This window comes from Chiloscyllium plagiosum, chromosome 18, assembly GCF_004010195.1.
Source record: "Chiloscyllium plagiosum isolate BGI_BamShark_2017 chromosome 18, ASM401019v2, whole genome shotgun sequence".
Classification (NCBI taxonomy): Eukaryota; Metazoa; Chordata; class Chondrichthyes; order Orectolobiformes; family Hemiscylliidae; genus Chiloscyllium; species Chiloscyllium plagiosum.
In genome coordinates, this window is record NC_057727.1 from 14256084 (window position 1) to 14280257 (window position 24174).

At 41.7% G+C, this 24174-nt stretch overlaps 1 protein-coding gene across 2 annotated transcripts in view; it reads left to right on the forward strand.

Annotated features, from left to right (window-relative positions):
• slc38a3b (solute carrier family 38 member 3b) overlaps positions 1-24174 on the forward strand; it is a 138123-nt gene that overhangs the window by 15534 nt on the left and 98415 nt on the right. Inside the window, exon 1 of one of the 2 annotated variants that reach the window (XM_043707723.1) lies at positions 15286-15303. The exons of the other annotated variant lie outside the window; for it this stretch is intronic. The gene's annotated coding sequence lies outside the window, so the exon portion shown is untranslated. Of the gene's footprint in view, positions 1-15285; positions 15304-24174 lie in introns of those variants that run through there. 2 annotated transcript variants of the gene reach the window in all.

A 24174-nucleotide genomic window follows, 5' to 3' on the forward strand; every position in this document is an offset into this window, starting at 1 on the left:
CTCAAGAACAGCTTCTTTCGCCACTGTTATCAGAATGGACCTCTTAAATTTTAAATTTAAATGTTGAGCTCACTCTTTGTGAATCTTCTCTGCAACTATAACATTGTACCCCTTGCTCTGTTCTATTACCCTAATGGACTTTGTATGGTATGACCTGCCTGTGTTGCACACTAAACAAAACTTTTCACTGTACCTGGGTACAGATGACAATAATAAATCAAATCAAAAAAATCAAAAGTAGAACCCAACTGGATCTTTCATGTTCCTTTGGGAAAGTAATCTGTCGTTCTTACCTGGACTGGTCTACTGTAACTCCAGACTCTAGTTGACTCTTAATTGTCCGCTGTAAGGGCCAAACAAGCCATTCAATTTAAGGATAATTAGGAGCATGCAGCAAATGCTGGTATTGATAAAGGCACCTGCATCCCATGAAAGAATAAAAACAAAATTCATGAGTACTTCATTGAGGACCTGTGCCAAAAACTTTGAAAAGTCTGATGGGTTAAGTGTATCATCTGCCTATATAAGTTGAATTTTATCCAGGTTTTGTGTCCTGCAGACTAGAGATGTTAATTGCAAGCTTTAACTTGTTAAGAATGTAGCGTTAGATACAAATTTTATTCTCAGTCTTACTGTTTCTCCATGAAGTTTTCAATATACAGTACCTGCATCCATCATAGATCTAGCTTCCCTTCCCCAACCAAGTACTGGCTTCAGTAGAATTTCAGCATTGATTAAAAAAAATCTCTTGGCTCTGCATGCCCCTTGGGAAGTAAGTCACATAGCTAACCAGTGATAATTCCCTGTTATCCTAAGTCGAAGAGTACTAAGATCACACCATCACTAACCTCCAAATGATAAAGTTCTGAAGAAGGGTCTCTGGAGCCGAAACATTAACTCTGCTTCCTCTCCACAAATGTTTTTAAAAATTCATTTGTGGGTCTTGGGCGTCACTGGTTGGCCAGCATTGATAGCCCATCCCTATTTGCCCTTAAAAGGTATTGGTGAGCTGCCTTCTTGAATTGCTGCAGTCTGCTTGCTGTGGGTTGACCCACAATGCCAGTAGGGAGGGAATTCCAGGATTTTGACCCAACAACTGTGAAGGAACGACGGTATATTTCCAAGTCAGGGTGATGAGTGGCTTGGAGGGGAATTTGCAGGTGGTGGTGTTCCTAAGTACCTGCTACCCTTGTCCTTCTAGATGGAAGTGGTTGTGGGTTTGGAAGGTGATGTCTAAGGATCTTTGGTGAATTTCTGCAGCGCATCTTGTAGATAGTACACACTGGTGCTCCTGAGCGCCGGTGGTGGAGGGATTGAATGTTTGTAGATGTGGTGCCAATCAAGCAGGTTACTTTGGACTGGTTGGTGTCAAGCTACTTGAGTGTTGTTGGAGCTGCACCCATCAATGCAGGTGGGGAGTATTCCATCACAGTCCTGTGATAGATGGTGGATAGACTTTGGGGTGTTAGGAGGTGAGTTGCTCGCCGCAGTATTCCCTAGTCTCTGACCAGCTCTTATAGCCACTGTGTTTCTGTGGTGAGTCCAGTTGAATTTCTGGTCAATGGTAACCTCAAGGATGTTGACAGTGGGGGAATTCAGTGATGGTAATACTGTCGAATGTCAAAGGGCAGTGGTTGGAGTGGCTGATATTGATGATGGTCATTGTCAGGCATTTGTGTGGTGCAAATGTTACTTGCCACTTGTCGGACCAAGCCTGAATATTGTCCATATCTTGTTTCATTTGAGCATGGATAGTTTCAGTATTTGAAGTCGTGAATGGTACTGAACACTGTGCAATTATTGGTGAACATCCCCACACAATGTTATCAGACCTGCTGAGATTTTCTTCTTGTTATTGATAAAATCATTTGGTCAACTTAGTGGTAGCAGAATCAAAAAATTAGTCATCTCTGACTCTCAGTATTATCAAATTAATTGCTTTGTAGTGCAAGGTAAAGTATGAGAAAGAACTGATTGACGGAATGCCAGTGAATCATTTTTGTGCATTGCTTTCCAGCTGTCTTTTCCAAGGAAGTGCTGCCATCTGATACTTAGTTTTTGTATTGGCATTGTATTTAATAAAAATGCTGTCCATCTTTTGGGAGGGAAGTGGGATTTTTCAGACTGGTTCAGATATCTTCAAGGTGTCAGTGTAAGTGAAGCTTCCACAGGGCTTGTTGTACTGCCTGATACTAATTGATATTTTGACCATAATTGACACAAAAGAACTGAGTGTGGTAAAGCAGCAATCCACAAGCTGACTTGTACATTATTGATACAATGGAGATGATGGTGGTAGGATCTTCAGCTTCTTCCCAGTAAATGTCAGGTTCAGTGAAACACAGAATGTTTTGTAATAAATGATAATTGCACTTGAAGTCAACAGCAAACATCAAATATTCAGAAAGAGCTGTGGATATTGGAAATCAGAAACAAAAACAGAAATTGCTGCAAAAACTCATCAGGTCTGACAGCATCTGTGGAGAAAAATCAGTTAACATTTTGGGTCCAGTGACCATTCCTCAGAACTGATCAAATACTCCATAGCCATAACTCCACTTCTTCCATTCAGAATTGTTTGAGGTATGCCTTATTTATCCAGTGTCCCCTTCATCAGAGATGAGAGGGGGAGCTGCTTCTCCATTTTCCCAAAGGTCAGCTCCACAGGACCATTACAGCTTCCAATTGACACTTAGTCCTGATACAATAGGCTGGATTTTACGTCCCACCTCATCTTGTGCATGCCTTTGGGGTGGGAGTGTAAAACACCTAAGGTGGTTAACCATCACAGACATCCCTAACTTAGTCTTTGTGAAACAAGGGGCAGGCTATTTTGAGAGGGCCAAAGAAGGTTTGGTGGTTGGTGCCAAAATTGGTAGCCCATCCGCCATTGTAATCCAATCAATTGACAATTGATGTTGCTAACAAACCACTTGACTCTGATAACGTGCTGCCAATACCAGAATACAATTGGTAAGCACAGGCAGCAGGAGGCAGAAAGCTGACTTTTACCAGGATGTTACCAGGACTGAGTTACAGGGAGAGGCTGAATGGGCTGGGTCTATTTTCCCTGATTGCCATAGGTTAAGGGGGTGACCTAATAGAGGTTATAAAATCATGATGGGCATGAATAAGGGATACGGACACCAAGCCACACTATACATGCTTTTCCGGTGGATGGACGATCAACAGTATAACAAAGGTTACCTGGAGCCCATTATGTTTTCATGGTGACCTTCGTGGATATTGGTTTAGATTAGATTCTCTACAGTGTGGAAACAGGCCCTTCGGCCCAGCAAGTCCACACTGACCCTCCGAAGCGTAACCCACCCAGACCCATTTCCCTCTGACTAATGCACCTAATTTAGCATGGCCAATTCACCTGACCTGTACATCTTTGGACCGTGGGAGGAAACCAGAGCAAACCCACACAGACACAGCGAGAATGTGCAAACTCTGCACAAGCAGTCGCCCAAGGCTGGAATCGAACCTGGGTCCTTGGCTCTGTGAGGCAGCAGTGCTAACCACTGAGCCACTGTGCCACCCTAAACTTCCTTCTGGGGTTGGGAGGAGCATCTGCCTCTAAACATCAGGCCGAGGGTGTAAAATTATTTCAATGCATGTTTCTTATGTGTGAAAATTCATTGCATAAGGCACACATTCCTGTTAAAATAAGTTTATAATTCAATTTTGAGATGTCACAGTGCCGATGGCCCATAGCTAAATTGACTTTACAGTGATTAACAGACTGGCGAACAATGGAACTTGCTTCATTCAAGCTGTTATGCAATCAGAATGCAATCAGCTTTTAATATTTGGCTTGCAGAAAGATTATCAGGTAAAATATAATAAGCTTCCTTTTCTGAGTGACTCTGAATGATTGCTACTGGAGTACCTAAAGTACCCTTTGGGAATATGGCAGGATTGAGGCCCACACTGGTTTAAACTCCTCTCTAGATCTTCCTGTTCGACTACTGAAGTTTTTACTTGTTTGAGTGTTGTTTCCCATTCCCTAACTTCCCTTGGGAATGCGCTGGTGCTCTACCTTCACCAATCCCTGCAGTCCATGTGCTTTATGTACACCCATATTCACAGCCTTTAGAAGGAGGTTCCAGAATTTTGAACAAGGCCAGTTATTGAGGAGAGGTGGGGGAAGGGGGCATTGTCTGAGACACTGTGACCCTTGGGTTAAACTCACCACCCATTGTCTCAGTAATGAGACAGCAGCCTATGAACCTCTGACACCTTTCACTTTTAACATTGGGTGGGATAGGAATCCTCATTCAACCTGATCTAGTGGGCTCTCTATTCGGGTGAACAAAGTTAGAATTCCTATACCTCAGATTGGTCATAGACCCAGCCCATTGGGGGTCACCTTTAGAAAACTATGTTTCTCTGCCTTTGGCTGCTTTTCCAGAGAGGCTGTGTGCCTGAAAGCAATGGGAAATCAATTAAATCCATTACAGCACCAACAAGCTGATACGTTCCTAGCACAGTGACAGGAGACACGCAGGACTTCTGCTGCATCTGCAACTCAGCTTCTCGTAAGAGGCACCTGGAGCTTCAAGGAATGGATATCCTAAATTGAGAATATGGGTTACATTCAGCCCATCTGCATGCAAATGCTGTTCCTTGCAGGCAGATCCACTTGATGTTTTGGCTATTAGGATTGCTCTGTTCATTCCAGCATTAGCCACATGCCCCCAGCTTGTGGCATCCTGTACCTCTCCCTTCTTGTTGATACTGCCTGACAATCTCAGTGCCCACCAATCTCAGTGCCTGATAATCTCAGTGCCCACCAATCTCAGTGCCCACCAATCTCAGTGCCTGACAATCTCAGTGCCCACCAATCTCAGTGCCGATTGAATCTCCTCCTGTCTACAGTTGAACAGCATTCCCGCAGTCACTTCCAGGAAGATCACACCAGACGTACCACAAATCTGTTCTTTGGGTTCCTGACTCAGAATTCAATCCAAAGCTGCGATCAGCATGGCAATGGCAAAATTCTGCCGGGAATCTCATAAATTGGTTGGTGCGTTTTCATAGTGTAAGACTTTGTCTTAAGGTTTTCCTAGTGGAGAAGTTAGGATCTGGACTGTGAGGGGCAAAGTATTCTTCAAGCAGGTAGGAGGAAGGGATTGGTGGGTTCCAGGATAAATCCTAACAACTGGCTGAAGTGTGTTATTGGCAGAGATTAGATAGATCTCTGTTCTACCATCAGGAAAACATTTTAGAAAATACAAGAAGGGGAATATGCAAATTCCATATGTGCGTAAGACTATCTTGATAGTTGTACTGTTCACCATAGAGTAATTAACATTGTTGATATTAAGGCAAACTGTAATAATACTGTTACAATATTGAATTAAACAATCAACCAACTAATTGGAAAAGATCCTACTGTTTGGAATGTCAGGCACAGACCATTACTTCGGAAGAGCAGCTATTGAGCAGATTATTGCTGCATCACATCCGCTTATAGATTGACCCAGTTTCCTAGATTCACAGACGTGAGAACTCAGACCAGTGACGTGTCTGATATTGTATTTGAAGCAGAGATAAGTTGAGAGTGCACGAGGCATTGGCACTAGTTAGGCTTAGGATTCGCTGGAGCAAATGAAACAAGAATTAAGAATTCATTTCAAGAAGAAAAGAATTACACAATGCACTACATCTCATGTTCATCAGAATTATAATGCTTTTCAACTTTTGCAAATAGCACATTGTATTAACGATGCAGGGTGGGCTGAAATTTGACAGCAGAAGAAATGGAGGGTGTGTAATCGCCTTGGTATCTGAATATACTGTACTGAGATTTTACAGTGTATTCCTGTTCGAAGTTTAGCTTTTTTTGTTACTGTGGTGGAAGAATAATCATGTATGTTGCAAATTTGGTGGAAGTTGACTCTTCTACAGTCCCAGTTTAGGGGAATCCTTCCCTGTGTCCCCAAAACCCATCTCTCCTTCAGTCCAAGGTTAACTCCCCAGCTTGATCCACCATTTTTTTCTATATTGAGGTACACTCATTTTCAGCTCATACATAGGATTTTGCTCCGTTTCTTCTCTTCCATTTAGTGTTTTTTATGTCCCACATAGTTTTAGTATCAAGCTGATCCACAGCTGATTAACTTTTAATAGTAAAGAGAATGAAACTTTTGGACAATTTTACAGACTCATTTTAAAATAGTGTCAAGTCCCTTAGTCTTGTGTAACATAACTGGGAATACATACAGTTACATAAAGCACAATCAGAATGTTTGATCTCAATTGTGCTGTTTGCATCTTATGCAAAGCATAAATATTGCCCAAATTGTTGACCGTTTCAGATAAAAATCTTTTTGTTAACTCTTTAGGCTCCTCACTTGACAGGGACTAGATACAGATCTAATAATCTGATTGAATAGTTACAATTCACAAGTATCCCTTTATTAATAAGTATCCATTTGAGTGATGCAGTGCACTGGAGTGTTGACCAACAGCCACCATCATCAGTATCAAGACCATCTTCCTGCAACGATAACTGTCTTAGGGACACCATATTGGCCAAAGAACAGCAGTCACATGCGTGTGTTGTATGGAGAGGTAAAAACAATGACTGCAGATGCTGGAAACCAGATTCTGGATTAGTGGTGCTGGAAGAGCACAGCAGTTCAGGCAGCGTCCAAGGAGCTCCGAAATCGATGTTTCGGGCAAAAGCCCTTCATCAAGAATAAAAGGATGAAGGGCTTTTGCCCGAAACGTCGATTTCGAAGCTCCTTGGAGGTGTTGTATGGAGAGCTGACCACTGGCTATTGGAACATGCAAATATTTCAAGGACTCACTGAATAAGTTCTGCTCTGTTTTCTACATTAACTATCGAAAGTGGGAAGCCCAAGCTGTAGATTGTGATGCCTGGAGATTGTCCATCATATTAGCTGCAGACACCTCTGAGACTGAACAAAGAACCAACATGAGAGAGAAAAGAAATAATCCAATTGTCCAGCAATGACCATGCCTTCACTTATGTCCTGTTTGGTAGATGCTTCCAGTCACAGAGAGTTCCTGGAATCCCTATAGCGTGGAAGCAGGCCATTTGGCCCATCAAGTCCACACCTGTCCCTCCAAAGAGCACCCCACCCTATCCCTGTAACCCTGCATTTTCCATGGCTATTCCACCTAGCCTTCACATCCTTGGAAACTATGGGCAATTTAGCATGGCCAATCCACCTAACCTGCACATCTTTGGACTGTTGGGAGGAAACCAACACAGAGACGGGGAGAATGTGCAAACTCCACACAGACAGTCACCCGAGGCTGGAATCAAACCTGGGTCCCTGGCACTGTGAGGCAGCAGTGCTAACCACTGAGTCACCAGACTAGCTGCTGGCGGGCTTGTATTCAATGAGTACAGCCTTCCCAAAATGTCCATCATTGGAGAAAAGCCAAGAGAGAGAACACTGGTGTGTGTGTGCCTGTGTGTGTGTTCAAACAATTGCCCTTGTGGTGTGGATGTCACTGCCAAGGCTAGCAGTTTTTCCCCACTCTTAGTGATTTTTTAAAAAAGACTTGCTGGATCATTTCAGAGCATAGTTATATTGTGTTACATTACAGTTATGAATCAGCTAAGTTAGTGTGAGGCTGAAGTCACATATAAACTAGACCTTTCCAAACTGAAATTTCTCATCCCTGTACCATCACCTGCATGCCCACTCACATCCCATGTTCTGATTCACTGGGGTAACGCACCATACATCAGGTCTCACTGTTCCTGGCATCATACCAAATGTTAAAGTTCTTTTCTAAGGTATGCACAGAACCACAATTTACCTGACTTTCAGACCAAGGTTGATAGAAAGCACGGGCTAGTTTCTGTACTAGACAAGAATTATTATTTAATATAAGCAATTTAAGGACAGCTACAGGTAAACAGATATAAACCATTGACATATAACACAATTAACTAAAATTCTAATCCCCTTATAAACTCCCTGTTACATGTAGACACACACACGCACAAATATAGACAAATAGTGAAAATCGATTATTGGCAGAGATACAGAATAGCTGGAAAGTCAGCTCAATTGTCTTTGTTTCCCAGTTCTGATGTTGAGACGATCCTGTTCAGCCATCCAGGCACTTGATGTTCAGTCTTTCTCTAGAAGTTTGCACTGGTTTGTAATGTGCTCAGAAAATTTATCAATGCAAATGTTACAGCTCATAGCAACTGCTGCAGAAAAGGTAACTGATTTTCTTCAAGTTTAAACTGAGTTCTTTACTGCAGAGAACAGGCAGCTTCTGCTTGATAGAACAACAGCATTCCTCTCTCTCTGTCTGAGTTTCTATAACTTGTCACAAATAAAAACAGAAATTGCTGGAAAAGCTTAGCAAATTTGGCAGCGTCCGTGGAGAGAAATCAGAGTTAATGTTTCAGGTCCAGAGATCCTTCTTCAGAACTGATGGTAGCTAGGAAAAAGTTTTTTAAATACAGAAAGTAGAGGGTAAAGAGTAGATGATAAGTGGAGATAGAACCCAAAGACTGAGAAGATTAGTTGAATAGATAAAGGAGTGGATAACAGTCAGCCTTGGAGAATGGATAGGTACTAATTGGGATTATTAATGCCTAACCATGGGTGGCGTGTAATAGCAGACCATGCGAGAACAAGATCTGGATTGTGGGGGTTGGGAAAGTGACATGGTAGAAAGTGCCATAAGCCCTAAAACTGTTGAACTCAATACAGCAGACTGTAGAGTTCCCAAGTGGAAAATAATGTGCTGTTCTTCCAGCTTGCACTGAGCTTTGCTGGAGCAAGCCGGAGCCAGAGATGTTGGTCAGGAAATAGGGTGGTGTGTTGAAATGGCGAGCAACAGGAAGGTCAGGGTCTTTTCTGTGAATAGAATGTAGGTGTTCTGCAAAGCAGTCACCCAGTCTACTCTTCATTTCCCCAAGTAGAGGAGACCACATTGGGAGCGGAGAATGCAGTAGACTAGATTGAGTGAAGTGCAGGTAAAGCACCTGGAATACTGAGGAGGGAGGAAGTAAACGGGCAGGTATTACACCTTCTGCAGTTGTGGGGAGGGTGTCCTGGGCTCTTGGGGGTGTGGTGGCTGTGAGAGTGAAGGAGGATGGACCAGGCTGTCCTGAAGGGAATGGTCCATGCGGAAGGCGGACAAGGGAGGGGAAGGGAGGGTGTGTCTAGCATCCATCTGGAAGTGGCTGAAATGGTGGCAAATGATCCCCTGGATTTGGATGCTGGTGGGATGGTAGGTAAAGACAAAGGGGATCCTATTGCTGTTGTGGGGTGAAGAGAGCGGGTGAGGGCTGAAATTCAGGTGATGGGTCAGATCGGCCGGGGGCCCTGTCAACAATGTTGCTGGAGAATCCTTGGTTAAGGAAGTAGGTGGACATTTTGGAGGCCCCCTTCTTGAAATTGGCCTCATCAGAACAGATGCAATAGAAATAGAGGAACTGGGAGAATGGAATAAAGTCTTTTCAGGAAGCAGGTTGTGAGGATGTATAGTCAAAGTAACTGTGGAAATCATTTGGTTTGTCATGGATACTGGGTGGCCACTCTAATCCCAGAAATGGAAACAGAGATGTCAAGGAAGAGAGGAATCAGAGACAGAGCAGGTGAAGTTGAGAGTGGAGTGGAAACTTGAGGCGAAATTGATAAACTTTTCCAATTCCAGATGAGAGAAGGAAGCGGCACCAATGATATCATCCACATACAGGAGAAAGAGTTGTGGGTGGAGGCCAGAATAGGGCTGGAACAAGGATTGTTCCACATACCCCACTCAGAGACAGGCAAAACTGGGGCCCATGTGGGTACCCATGGCCAACCCTCTAATCTGAAGAAGTGAGAGGAGTTAAAGGAGAAATTGTTCAGGGTGAGGATGAGCTCAGCCAGGCAGAGGAGGGTGGTGGTAGATGGGGATAGTTCAGGTCTTTGTTCTAGAAAGAAGAGGAGAGCCCTGAGACCATCCTGATGAGGGATGGACATGTAAAGAGATTACAGATTTGTCTGCATTTGGCCAATATCCTTCTAAACCTTTCCTATTCATGTACCCGTCCAAATGTCTTTAAATGCTGTAATTGTGCCGCCTCCACCATTTCCTCTGGCACTTCATTCCACACTTCATGCACTGTGTGAAAAGTTGCCCCTCAGGTTCCTTTTAAATCTTTCCCCTCTCACAATAAATTTATGCCCTGGGGAAAAGACCTTGACTGTTCATCTTATATATGCCCCTCATGATTTTATAAACCTCTATAATGTCACCCCTCAGTCTCCGATACTGCAGGGAAAAACAGTCTCAACCTATTCAGCCTCTCCCTATAGCTCAAACCCTCCAGTCCCAGCAGTATTCTTGTAAATCTTAACCATACCCTCTCCAGTTTAATAACATCCTTCCTATAGCAGGGCAACCAGAATTGTATGCTGTGCTTCAAATGTGGCCTTACCGATGTCTTATATTAGCCATATCTCCAGAAACATGAGCCCATGGTCTAAGTAAACATTTCAGTGTAGTAATGGTATAGCAGAGGTGCTGACTGTCAGATGAGACATTAAACTGAGAGATACTGCCTGACATCATAGGTGGATGTAAATGGTCCCATTTTAAAGATCTGGGGAGTATCCTTCCATTGTCCTGGTCAGTTTTCATTCCTCAATGAACCTTTCTGAAGCAGATGATATGATAATGATAGCGCAGCTCTGTGTGGGAGCTTGCTAAGATCATTTTGTCTGCTGTATTTCCTATTTTATAACAGTGACTTGACTTCAGAAGTATTCCGTTGGCTGTAAGGCATCTTGTAGATAAATACAGTATTCTTCCTTTGCCATTTTAGTCACTACCCTGATGTACCTTTGCAGGTGTATATAGAGTTATAGATTATGGAAATGGACCCTTCGGTCCAACCAGTCCATGCTGAAAATAAACCCAAACTAAACTTATCCCACTTGCCTGCTCCTGGCCCATATACCTCAAACCTTTCCTCTTCATCTACTTATCCAAATATCATTTTAGCATTATAATTGTGCCCACAACCATCAATTCCTCAGGAAGTTCATTCTCCGTATAAAAAATTTGCCTCTCATGTCTTTTTTCAATCATGCTTCTCTCAGCTTAAAAATTTAACCCCTCGTCTTGAATTCCCCCATCCTAGGGAAAAGACATCTACTATTAATGCACCATTAACTCTATCTATATCCCTCATGATTTAATAAACTTCTATAAGGTCTCCTACGCTCCGGTGAAAAACGTCCCAGCCTAGCCAGGATTTATTTATGTCAACCCTTCCATTCCCAGCATCATCGTGGTAACTCTCTTCTGAACACTCTTCAGCTTTATAATATGTTTCCTATAACTGGGAGACCAGAAATGGACACAGTATTCCAGAAGAGGCCTCACCAATGTACAACCTCAACATGACTTCCCAATTTCCATGCTCAAAGGACTGAGCAATGAAGCTTCAAAGTAACTAGTGCTGCTGTAATGGTGTGAGCTCATTGCTAATTGGGCCTGTAATTAGAAATTGGCATTGATTAATCATAAAGATTAAGAAGAAGAAAATTCTTTGTAAAAGGACAAAATCAGAAAATGCAAGAGAAACTCAGCGGGTCTGGCAGTATCTGTGCAGAGAGAAACAGAGTTAACGTTTCAAGTTTGATCTGACTGTTGTTCAGAACTGAAAGGGTTCTTTTCATCCTGTGTAACAGGGTATAGAAACTTATGAATAGTACCTACTTTTGAAAGGTTACAGTACTAAAAGCAACTATTTTATGCTGTTGTCCCATTTTAAATGCATGCATTGTTTTTACTGGAGCCTTAAAATCATTAGTAGTCATTCCCACCTCCCGACCTGTTCAGTTCATTACTGTGAATGCCATTCTTGTATGGTTTTGGTTTTAAATGGAGAAATCTCTGTGTGGAGGTCAACCTTTGCGCATGCTGTGTGAGAAAAACATGACATTTTCTGAATTGGTCAGGGAGCATTCATTTAGCCCACACACACTGTTGTCAACTTAGGGACTTTAGCATTCCAGAAAATAACTCTCACCTTCATTCTCTCTATGTGACCAGTTTAGAGGTCTAACAGGTAATCAATTCACGACCTTGGTCAATGACATTACTGAATCAGTCATTGTGAGATGAGTAAGAACAATCTGTATAGCTACATTTGAAATCAAAATGTGGCATTTGCGTATATAACTTTTGTTTGTATACTTTGAATTTGTTTCCTAAATCTCTGTACCTCTCAACCACTTTTTCATCCTTCAGCAGTCTCCTGAAAGTTAGCCACTTTAGCTGTGTGATTGATTGCCTTCCCCAAGCAAAGTCCTACATTCCCCACGGTACCCAGCATTGCTGCTGTAAACTGGCGGGGGCGGGGTGCTGTTTTGTGTTGAGGTGCTGTAAAACTGTCAAACTGTTTTTGTTGGCTGGCTGAGGCCAAAGAGCTAGCCTTGTGGGAAGTTGGTGGTACATTTTAGTGCAAACAAAACCAAATGTGTGGTACATGCCAGTGTGGCTGGAAATCGGCACTGTGAGGCAAGTGTTATCGAGCAATAGAAGACACAGCAAATATATATTGGCATGTTTACTTGCTGTTTAAGCCCATTGAGTGTATAAAATCCTGCTTGGATTTGCTTTCCCAAACCTCGCATTTATCTAAATTAAACTTCATCTGCCACTTCTCAGCCCATTGGCCCATCTGAACAAGCTCCCGTTGTAATCTGAGGTAACCTTCTTTGCTGTGCACTACACTTCCAATTTTCATGTCATTTGCAAACTTACCAACTATACCTCCTATGTTCATAGCCAAAGCATTTACATAAATGATGAAAAGTAGTGGACCCAGCACCAATCCTTGTGGCACTCCACTGGTCACAGGCCTCCATCTGAAAAGCAACCTCCACTACCACACTCTGTCTTCTATCTTTGAGCCAGTTCTGTACCCAAAGGGCTAGTTCTCCCTGTATTCCATTAAGGGAGGAAGTGCAAACTCCACACAGACAGTCACCCAAGGTTGGGATCGAACCTGGGTTCCTGGCACTGTGAGGCAGCTGTGCTAACCACAGAGCCACTGCACCACCTAGTTTGATTGGGTAGGTGGAAGCAACTACTTTCTCTGGTGTAGGAATCTAGAAGAAGGCATACTTCCTTGAGATTAATGTAGGGGCTCTTCAGGGATATTGGCAGGAAGCACTTCTGCTCCCAAAGGAAAGTGGACATAGAGTCGTAGAGATGTACAGCATGGAAACATACCCTTCGGTCAAACTTGTCCATGCCAAGCATTATCCTAACCCTTTATAAACCCTTCCTATTCATATACCCATCCAGATGAATTTTAAATGTTGTAATTGTCCCAGCCTCCACCACTTCCTCTGGCAGCTCATTCCATACATGCACCACATGAAAAAGTTGCCCCTTAGGTCCCTTTTATATCTTTCCCCTCTCCCCCTAAACCTACACCCCTAGATCTGGACTCTCCCAACCCCAGGAAAAAGACTTTGTCTATTTATCATATCCATGTCCCTCATGATTTTATAATCCTCTATAAGATCACCCCTTAGCCTTCGACTCTCCAGGGAAAACAGCCCAAGCCTGTTCAACTTCTCCCAATAACTCAAACCCAATAACTTGCCCACCACCAACATCAGGCTCACCAGTCTATAGTTCCCTGGCTTGTCCTTACCACATTTCTTAAATAATGGTACCACGTTAGCCAACTGCCAGTCTTCATCAACATGTGACAATTGATGATACAAATATCTCAGCAAGAGGCCCAGCAATCACTTCCCTCACTTCCCACAGCATTGTAGGGTACACCTGATCAGGTCCTGGGGATTTTTCCACCTTTATGCATTTCAAGACATCCAGCATTTCTTCCTCTGTAATATGGACATTTTTCAAGATGTCACAATGTATTTCCCCACGTTCTATATCTTCCATGTCCTTCTCCACAGTAAACACTGATGCAAAATACTTATCTGGCATTCTCCTCCTCAGAAAGGCTTTGAGGCTAGGTCAGTTTTGAAAACACATGCTTGCTGAATTTTAAGGTAATAAAAAGATTTGTGACAGCGACTGATAGGAGTTGAGGTACAGATGAGCCATTTGAATAGTGAAATAGGTTGGAGAGGCAGAATGGCCTGTTACTCTGATCCTGTCTCTGACCCATGCTGCCGTAAAGTATGCCTGACCACAGAGAGCACCGGATTCCGTGAGTCAAGTGAATGCTCCCAGTCAGACACAGTGTTGGAGACAAGCTTTGCAAAATTTCCTTACAAACCTCAAAACTACCTTTCAGCTATCAACTTTGCTTTCAAAAGTGATAGAGTGGAAACATTTGGAGTGGAAAAAAACCCACAAAGTTTGGTCGGGCATTAATCTGCAAATGTTTGGAGGCAGGGAAACGTGTGCATTTTGATAAATCTAATCAGCAGACATATGTTACAGCAATGTTTTTTTTCCAGGAAGCAAAGTGAATGAGTAGAACAAGCCACAATATTGAATTCTCAAGACCATGTGCAATCCAGAACCTAACAGATAAAATAATGTGCAAAATTAATGGAAAGTGATGTTGATAGGCTGCTCAAGGCCAAGATTGGGTCAAGGCTTTTGTTGGCACAGATTGGAAAAATCTGTTTTACATTGCACGTGCTCTGAAGGAGAAATGCAACAAACAGCTTCAGGCAGAGGTTCGTAAGCAAGCATCAGATGTGCTCAAAGCTGGTGTCACTTGGAATACTGGAGAAGAGGGGGAGGGTGGAAACATCACTGCTCTGCTACTAAAATATTTCAGCCACACAGAACAGTCTTTCCCCTTTGTGCTTATCTAGCTTTCCCTGAAATATAGTGATGTTATTCACCTTTATGTAGTTGCAAGTTCCACATTCCAATGATTAAATCTGCAGAAACAATGTTAGGCACAAATAAGTTCACTCAAAGCCTAAAACTCAATTGAGGTGTTCACTTGGGAAATTCAGCAGTTCTGCTTTCCCAGCAGGGACTGTAAAAATCAAAGGATACTTGGGTTAGTGTCAAAACCACTGAGTCTCTGAATAGTGCTTTGACCAAGTGTGACACCCCACATGTGGGAGCATTGAACTTACATAGAACTTGTGATACGGAATCTGGCCATTTGTTCTTTCTGATCCACACCAGTGCTAATGCTCCACATGAGTCTCCACCCAACTTACTTCATCTACGCTATCAATATAACTTTTAATTTCTTTCCCCCTCATGTGTTTATCTAGTTTCCCTTGAAGTATCGTTATGTTATTCACCTCCATGTAACAGCAAGATCCACATTCTAATCATTGTGTAAGTAAAGTTTTTTAAATAATAAATAAGGTGAATAGTAGGTGTCTTTTCCCTGGAGTGAGAGATTTCAAGACTGGGGAACATATTTTTAAAGCAAGAAGAGACAGATTTAAAAAAAAGACATGAGAGGCATTTTTCTTTTGCACAGAGTGGTTTTTATGTGGAATGAACTTCCAGAGGAAGTGGTGGATGCGGGTACAGTTACAATGTCTAAAAGACATTTAAATTAGTACATGAATAAGAAATGTTTGGAAGAATATGGGTCAAGCACAGGCAGATGGAACTGGTTTAGTTTAGAATTATGGTCGGCATAGACTGGTTGGACTGCTTCTGTGCTATATAACTCTGTGACTCTCTGTTTGTGCTGAATTCCTTATTGAGCTTGTTAGGGACGACCTTATATTAATGAAATCTAGTTTTCCACAGAATTGGAAAAGTATACTCTATCCTATCAAACATTTCACACGGTTACGAGAAAACCCCTTGAGCCCTTTGTTGAGAATTAGCTCTAGTCTTTTCAGTCTTTCCTGACAGCTATTAACTCTCAGTCTGGTATCATTTACTTATCAAGATATATTATCTTGAGTATTGTGCCACATTATAGGAATGATGCATTTGCAATGCAGAGAATGCAGAAGCGATTTCCAAGAATGATTTCAGGGATGAGAAAGTCAGTGATAAGGATAGATTGAATGAGTTTGGATTATTCTCCTTAGACAAGAGAAGGCTGAGGTGATCTGATAGAAGTTTTTGGAATAATGAGTGGATTAGATAGGGTGAACAGGGAGATACTCCCTATTTTCAAAAAACTAAGAATAAAATAGCATAGATTTAAAGAGATCTGCAAAAGCAGTAAGACTGATATGTAAAAAACATTTTTCACTCTATGAGTAGTTAGGATATGTAATGTGGTGCCTGGAACTATGGCGGAGGCAGGTTAAAGGGGCATTGGATGAATGTATGAGGAGAAAGGCGATGATGCTTATTTTAACAGTGTGACAATGCTGCTCCTTTAACAAGGTTATGTTGCCTTTGGTCTTTTTCAAAAGAGGTCATAAAAGGCAGAGGTTTTGATTTGTCTGGGATTGGGCCTCTTTGATTACGGCTAAAAGATATTGCCTAAGGCAACAATAAGGGAAAAGGGCTTTTAGGGTTTTTGAAAAAAGCTGTACAATGAAGGGAGAGTGGCCAGTTCTCCCAGTTCTAGGATTTTTCTCATTTGGTTTAGTTTTACCTGGGAACCCCGAGAAGCTGCTTGGAACGAAGAGGTTCCATGTTTCAGCCAATGATTCCTAGCGAATCCTCTCTGCAGTCTCTCCCTCTCTTCTGTAAGAACCTGTGTTTGAATTAACCTTTTTGCCAAGGGGTGTGTTTATGGGAAGTTGCAAGAAATCGGAACAGACGTTTGTTAAATTAGATCATGTCGGGTCAAATCGTTGTTATTCTAAATTCTGTTTTCTTTTGTTTGTGTTTCCTCATGGTGGTGTGTAAATAAATTCTGTTTTACTTGAAGCCAAATGATTTGATCAACTACATCGTTCCTGGGCTATCCACTTACACGTCTGCCTAAAACATCTGGAGAAGTTAGGGTCTGGGCTATCTTTTTGAAATATTTTGAGGGGGTTTGGCCTGGTCCATAACCAGTGTAGTGTGGGCATGATGGGCTGAATGACCTCCTTCTGCACAGTAATGCTTCTGTGATTCCGGCAGTAATTATGAAGTTCTGAAGAAAATTCAAAAATCACACAACACCAGATTATAGTCCAACAGGTTTATTTGGAAGCACTAACTTTCGGAGCGCTGCTCCATCATCAGGTGATTGAAGGAACAGTGCTCCAAAAGCTAGTGCTTCCAAATAAACCTGTTGGACTATAACCTGGTGTTGTGTGATTTTTAACTTTGCACATCCCAGTCCAACATAGGCACCTCCACATCATGAAGAAAAAGTCATACCAGGTTTGAAATGTTAACTCTGTTTTTCTCTCTCCACAGAAGCTGCCAAACCAGCTGAGTTTCTCCAGTATTTTCTGTGTTTCAGATTTCCATCATGTGCAGTATTTCGCTTTTATTACCTTTTGTAAACTGGTGTTGACACTGCTCCGCTATATGGTTCTCGAACTGGTCTGTTACCATATGCCCAATACTAAATGGTGTTGTTGATACCAGGCTGTATGTCTCCTTTTCTCTCTCTCTCCTTTCTTGAATAACAAGTTATGTTTGCGACCTTCCCATTTTGCGGGAGTCCGAGAATCCAGGGAACACTGGTATATCAAAATTGATGTATCCACTCTCCTTTAAAGAGGCAAGATGCAGCAATAAAAGCATATATTTTTGTTGTTCAATGGTTGTTGATGCAGACCACCTGGTCCAAGGGATTTCTTTAAATCAATTCTGATTAATTTGTGTTGTAGTATTTATTTTCACTAGACTTGTGATCATCACAATTTTTTGATTTTTTTTGTATTTTCTGCCATGAAAACAGATACAATATATTTCTTTGCTTGCAATGTTCTCAAATCCACTATAATTCCTAGTGTCATTGCATGTATGGTCTCCACATTGACTTTCACTAATCTCTTCCACTTTATACATGAAAAGGAACTTTTGCAGTCTGTTATTATATTGCTTACTAGGTTACTCTCATATTTTTTCTTGCTTTTTACCAATTTCTCAGTCATCCCTTGTTGAATTCTAACTTTATAATCGTCAGGCTTCCAACTCTTTTTGTCAACATTATGAGCTGCTTTCATTAATCTTGCGTCATCTTTGACTTAATAATCATCTAACTGATGGCTACACGTAGAGTAATGGTTTCAGGAAACAGCTTAAGTATCTTGGCTTTATTCCGCATTTCTGATGCGATAAAATGGAAAGGGGAATGCAGGTAAGTTTTAAACATCTTCAGAAAAGTGCTTTGAAATCAACCTTTAGCAAATGTTTGGAATATGCATTGGAGAGGAATATACATGCTCCAAAGCAATGGATCACACAATTAGGCTCATGACTTGTTACTCCTTGTGATAGCGTTGCTGAGATCAGGAACTCTTTGTCTATGGAATTGAAGTTCTCCCACTCCCCCGTCTCACCATGTTTGAACAATTTCATGATTTATATTCTCAAACACAACATCCATAAATTAAGCACAAGAATGCAACAAAGGCCATTGTTGAGTGAAAGCAGCTTTGACCTCAAGTATTTTGTTAATTATTTTGCTGTGGAATGATAGCAAGCTTCACAAAGACTTGATGTAGGTTTTACTAACTCTTCCTCCATTGCTACTTTGCAGTCTGCTGGTAGCACATTTGCATTTAAACTTTCTTTACTTCATTTTCCAGCTACCCCCTTCCCCCCAAACCTCCTCTCCCCCATTCTGATGCTAGTTACAGCAATGCCTTCAATGTTGGGTATTGACGGTACATGTTATAAAGAAAAGCTGGATAGGCTGGGACTTTTTTCACTGGAGTGTAGGTGGTGGAGAGGTGACATCTGAGAAGTTTATAAAATAATGAAGGGTAGAGGCAGAGTTAACGGTAGGTGTCTTTTCCCTAGGATGGAGGAATTTCAAGACTAGGGGGCACTTTTTTTAAGGTGAGAGGAGAGAGATTTCCAAAAGACATGAGGGGAATTTTTTACACAGATGTTGATTTGCATGTGGAATAAACTTCCTGAAGAAGTGGTGGATGTGGGTGTAATTACAAAGTTTAAAAGACATTCAGATAAGTTCATGCATGGGAAAAGTTTGGAGAGGAAAGGGCCAGGAGCAGGTTTAGTTTGGGATTATGTTCGCATGGACTGCTTGGATCAAAGGGTCTGTTTCTGTGCTGTATGACGATATGACCACATGAGGGAATTAAGAACCACAGGTTGACAGTGGTGGGATAGTTGAGACTTCAATAGTTGATTCTGTAAGTGTTAAGATGTCGATAACAATGCTGTGGAGGTAGGACCAGATGGAAAATGGAAAATGAGTTCATACCAAGTTACTTACTGACACTTTGGACTCCTGACAATCCAAAGATGTGCAGGTCAGGTGAATTGGCCATGCTAAATTTCCCATAGTGTTAGGTGCATTAGTCAGTGGGAAAAGGGGCTGGGTGGATTACTCTTCAGAGGGTCGGTGTGGACTTGTTGGGGCGAAGGACCACTTTCCACACTGTAGAGAATCTAATCTAAACCTCACAATGGGTAGATGGAGAGCACTATTAGTAGGGATGTTAATAATGTGCCTTACTCCTCGCTGTATTTGATCCAGGAAATTCTGGCAAAGGGGGAGATAAAATTGGAAATGGAACATAGGAGCAGACGTAGGCCATTCAGCCCATCAAACCTGCTCTGCCAAACTACATCATGGCTGATCATCCGGCTCAATGCTCTATACCCATGTTATCCCCGTATCCCTTGAAGCTGTTAGAAACAACAAACTATCAATTTCTTTCCTAAACTTACTTGATGACAAAATTTTGACTGCTCTCTGCAGCAGAGAATTTCGGAGATTCACTACCCTCTGAGTGAAGACATTCCTTCTCACCTCAGGCTTGTCCTATATCCTGAGATTGAGTTCGCTGGGTCTATACCTCACAAACAGGGGAAACATATTTCTTGTACCTACCCTGTATATGTCTTTAAGATTTTTGTAACTTTCTATGAGATCACCTCTCATTCTTCTAAACTCCACAGAATATAGATCTACTCTCTTCAATTGCTCCACAAAGAACAGTCCCACCAACCCAGGAATCAGTCTGGTGAACCTTAGCTGCAGTCTCTCTATGGCAAGTGTATCCTTCCGAAGGGAAGGGAACCAGAACTGCACACATTACTCTCAGTGTGGACAGCAAAGAAGGTTATCCCAGAGTACAGCAGGACCTTGATGAGAGGGGCAAATGGGACAAGGAGTGGCAGATGGAGTTTAATTTAGATAGATGTGAGGTGCTGCATTTTGGTAGAGTGAATCAGGGCAGGACATGTACACTTAATAGTAGGATCCTGGGACGTGTTGCCAAACAGAGAGAGCTTGAGATGCAGGTTCATAGTTCCTTGAAAGTGGAGTCACAGGTAGACAGGGTGGTGAAGAAGGCATTTGGTACGCTTGCCTTTACTGGTCAGTGCATTGAATATAGGAGTTGGGAGGTCATGTTGGATATTGATTAGGCCACTTTTGGAATACTCTGTTCAATTCCAGTCTCCCTGCTATAGGAAAGATGCTGTTAAATTTGAAAGGGTTCAGAAAAGGTTTACAAGGATGTTGTCAGGGTTGGAGTGATTTGAGCGATAGGGAGAGGCTGAATAGGTTGGGGTTATTTTTCTAAGAGTGTCAGAGGCTGAGAGAAATAGAAGTTTATAAAATCATGAGGGGCAGATATAGGATGAATATCCTTGGTCTTTTTCCCAGGGTAGCAAAGTCCAAAACTAGAGGGCATAGGTTTATTGTGAGAGAGGAGAGATTTAAAAGGGACCTGATGACCAACTTTTCCATGCAGAGGGTGGTGCCTTTATGAAATGAGCTGCCAGAGGAAGTGGTGGACGCTAGTACAATTACAACATTTAAAAGGCATCTGGATGGGTATATGAATAGGAAGGGTTTAGAGGGATATGGGCCGGGGTCTGGTAAATGGAACTAGATTTGTTCAGGATTCCGGTCGGCATGGTGGAGTTGAACCAGAAGGTTTGCTTCTGTGCTTCTGTCTGTAAGACTCTTAAGTGTGGGTTTACCAATGTTTTATACAATTGAATCAAGACTTCTTTGCTGCTGTATTCAAATCTGAATTGAGGTTGAAACTTTATTGCTGGAACAGCACAGCAGGTCAGGCAGCATCCAGGGAACAGGAGATTCGACGTTTCGGGCACAGGCCCTTCTTCAGGAATCATCTTGCAATAAAACATACATTTCCTTTTGACCTGCTTGCTGCACCTACAAGCTAACTTTCAGTGTTTTATGGGAAAAAAACATTTAGGTCCCTTTGGACAGCAACACTTTCCAATCTCTCACCATTTAAGAATACTTTGTCATTTTGTTGTCCCTAGCAGAATGGAGAACCTCACACTTATTCACATTATATTCCATGCCATTCTCTTACCGTGCTCAATTGGACTATTATTTATAAATATTCAGGCATCACATCTGTTATAATAGATTCTAGTATTTTCTCTACTACTGACATCAGACTGATGGGTTTGTAGTTTACAAGTTTTCACTATCCCTTCTTTCTTAAGCAGTGGGTATAAATTTCCAACCTTCCAATCTGTGAGCACCATTGCAGAATTAATAGAATTTGCATAGAATTCTTACAGTGTGGAAGCAGGCTATTCAGCCCAACAATTTCACACTAACCCTCAGAAGAGCATCCCACCAAGGCCCACCCCAGTAACTCTGCATCGCCCATGGCTAATCCTCCTAACCTACACACCCTGGACACTGTGTCTAATTTAGCATAGCCAATCAACCTAACCTGCCGATCTTTGGAGTGTGGGAGTAAACTGGAGGAAACCCACACAGACATGGAGAGGACGTGCAAACTCCACACAGACAGTCGTCTGAGGGTGACAGGTCCCTGTTGCTGTGAGGCAGCATGCTAACCACTGAGCCACCATGCTGCCCCAAATTTTGAAAGATTATCATCAATTATTTTATAAACCAACAGCTTTATTTGGAAGCACTAGCTTTTGGAGCGCTGCTCCTTCATCAGGTGATTGTGGAGTATAAGGTCGTAGGACACAGAATTCATAGCAAAAGTTTACAGTGTGATGTAATTGAAATTATATACTGAAAACGACCTAAATTGTTTGTTAAGTCTCTCATCTTTTAGAATGGGCATGTTGGTTTCAGTTCTTTCATATGTAAATCCCAGAACTTTCTTAAAGTTGCATTCTCAAGTGAACTTTAACAATAGGTGCCATATTGGCCTAGATAATGCATTGAAAGTGTGAGGTGCACTGTGTGAGGCTGTCTGTACCCCAATGTTCAAACTGATTCTAATTTTAGAAATGGATTTACAGACTCTTAAATGGATTCAAGCAGTTTTTGAGCAAAACAAAATGTCATTCTGCAAGTACAAATTCACCCCACAAACTTATATGTGAGTGTGTGTGCATGCATGTGAGTGTGTGTGCGTGCGGGAAGGTATGAATATCTGTGAGAAACTGTGTGTATGTGTATGTGTCACCCACACTTGGACACATACATCACCCACAAATCACCCACATCTTATAACCTGGTGTTGTGTGATTTTTAATTTTGTACACCCCGGTCCAACACTGGCACCTCCAAATCATGACATCCATTATCTCTGTAGCCAACTCTTTCAATGCTTTAGTGTGAAACTCATCAGGGCTTGGAGATTCATCAACTTTCAGGTTACAACCTCACAAAGTTCATTTGCAATCTCCACCACCCCATGATTTGATCACATTAATTGAAGAATTTCCCTATCTTATCGGGAATCAAATGGTCAGATTCCTTTAAATGCTGCTGCCACTCTGAAACCTTGACAAATGACAAAGGGGAGCTACATTGATCTAGCAGGAGCTGCTGAGATGATGAAGAAGATCTATCATATGGCGAAAGGCAGGAGAGTTTGAATGATAAAAGAAGGATTAAAGTAGATGGCAGTGAGACAAGTAAAGAAACAAAAGATATGTGTGAAGGAGGCATGAATGGCATAAGTATTGCCAATAGAAATCTACTTTATATCTGCGCTTAACTGTTTTATTATATTTCTCTTGCCTTTTATTTTCTCTTATTTATTTCCAGCATTTACTCCTGAAAGCTTGTTTAACATATAAACTTCATAACATAAATACAATTTTTAAAAGTACTGTATGCTGAAAATCAAAAAAAGAGTTAGAGGTAAATATAACAGCTGTGAATGATGCATACAAATCCTATTTACATCTCATTCCATTCTATTCAAAATGTATCACAAAGCATAAAAATGATAAATGGCTGGCAGCTCATTATGAGGCCGTAAGAGTCAGCAAAGCCTGGAAAGTTAGTATGTTAAATTTTATTCACTTGTAAGATGTGGGCGTCGTTGGCTGGGCCAGCATTTATTGCTTGTCCCTAGTTGCCCTCGAGAAAGTGGTGATGAGCTGCCTTCTTAAACCTCTGCAGTCCAAGTTGAATATGTGCTATTGTATGGTTTCATCATAAAACAACACTGTTCTCATAGATTTACAATAGTGCCATTTAATGTCTATTTGAAATCACAAGCTTTTGGAGCATTGTTCCTTCATCAGTGTTACGAAAGCTTGTGATTTCAAATAAACCTGTTGGACTATAACCTGGTGTTGGGTGATTTCTGACTTCATTAATGGATGTGTGTGCTGCTCCTTGTGCTGTTGTTAGCTCCATCTCTACCTGTTCCCAGTACATATGAAAGATCATCAAGCTGAAATGCTAACTTTATTCCTCCCTACAGTTGTTGCTGATCCTACTGAGTATTACCAACATCATTTGTCTCTTTTTAAATATCAGATTCCAGCATTTGCAGTATTTTGCTTTTGTATATTTAATTTTGTAAAGCTTGACGTCGGCGATGGGCAAGTTGTTGGAGAGAATCCTGAGGGACAGGATATACATGTATTTGGAAAGGCAAGGACTGATTAGGGATAGTCAACATGGCTTTTTGCATGGGAAATCATGTCTCACAAACTTGGTTGAGTTTTTTGAGGAAGTAACAAAGAAGATTGATGAGGGCAGAGCAGTAGATGTGATCTATATGGACTTCAGTAAGGCGTTCGACAAGGTTCCCCATGGGAGACTGATTACAAGGTTAGATCTTCATGGAATACAGGAAGAACTAGCCATTTGGATAAAGAACTGGCTCAAAGGTAGAAGATAGAGGTGGTGGTGAAGGGTTGTTTTTCAGACTGGAG